This window comes from Ochotona princeps, chromosome 2, assembly GCF_030435755.1.
Source record: "Ochotona princeps isolate mOchPri1 chromosome 2, mOchPri1.hap1, whole genome shotgun sequence".
NCBI classification, from domain to species: Eukaryota; Metazoa; Chordata; class Mammalia; order Lagomorpha; family Ochotonidae; genus Ochotona; species Ochotona princeps.
The window spans coordinates 131,773,272-131,773,915 of NC_080833.1; the positions used below are offsets into that span (position 1 = coordinate 131,773,272).

The window sequence follows — 644 nt, forward strand, 5'->3', positions numbered from 1 at the left end:
TTGAGAACAAAGTCATCCCTATAATTCAAGTCGCTATTGATATGAGTCTTCCTTTAGAAAATGTACTCAGTGTCCACGTGTAAAGTATTGCTTCCCCTGAAACTTGAAGGTCAAATAAGTCTGACTCATTGGCAATGATTTTATTCTAACCAGTAACTGAAAGTTTGTAATAGCTATTGTTGCTTTCTGCTTCAAAATACTGGAATGCTTGAGTGTACATTTGAGCCCAATGTCCACCTGCTATCTTCAGTTAGTTGTCATTCCATTTTCCCAACCTCTGATGTTTAAAATTTCACATGTATTCCCAAGTATTGAGTTGAGTTTGGGACCTCCTTCCTGTTAATTAAACTTAGGGACATTGAAAGGGGCGAGCAGATAGAACTGTATAGAAAATATCATTCTATTCTTTCATTTCCCAGCCTACAATGCAGAAATAAATAAATAAATAAATAAATAAATAAATACTTACTGGGACCTGGCATGGTGGCTCAACCAGCAAATTACCTGCTAGCACCAGCATTCCACATACGCATTGGTTTACATTGTGGCTTACTCCACTTCAAATCCAGTTCCCTGCTTGTGGCATGAGAAAGCTGCGGAGGATGATTCTAAATCTTGGGTCCCTGTAGCCATCTGGAAGACCT

The 644-nt window shown here is 38.7% G+C and overlaps 1 non-coding gene across 1 annotated transcript; it reads left to right on the forward strand.

The window, feature by feature from the left end:
* Positions 1-301: 301 nt before the first annotated feature.
* LOC118758748 (small nucleolar RNA SNORA36 family) lies at positions 302-428 on the forward strand. The gene has a single exon (XR_004995830.2). It is a non-coding gene; the product is annotated as a small nucleolar RNA SNORA36 family (small nucleolar RNA).
* Positions 429-644: the final 216 nt, after the last annotated feature.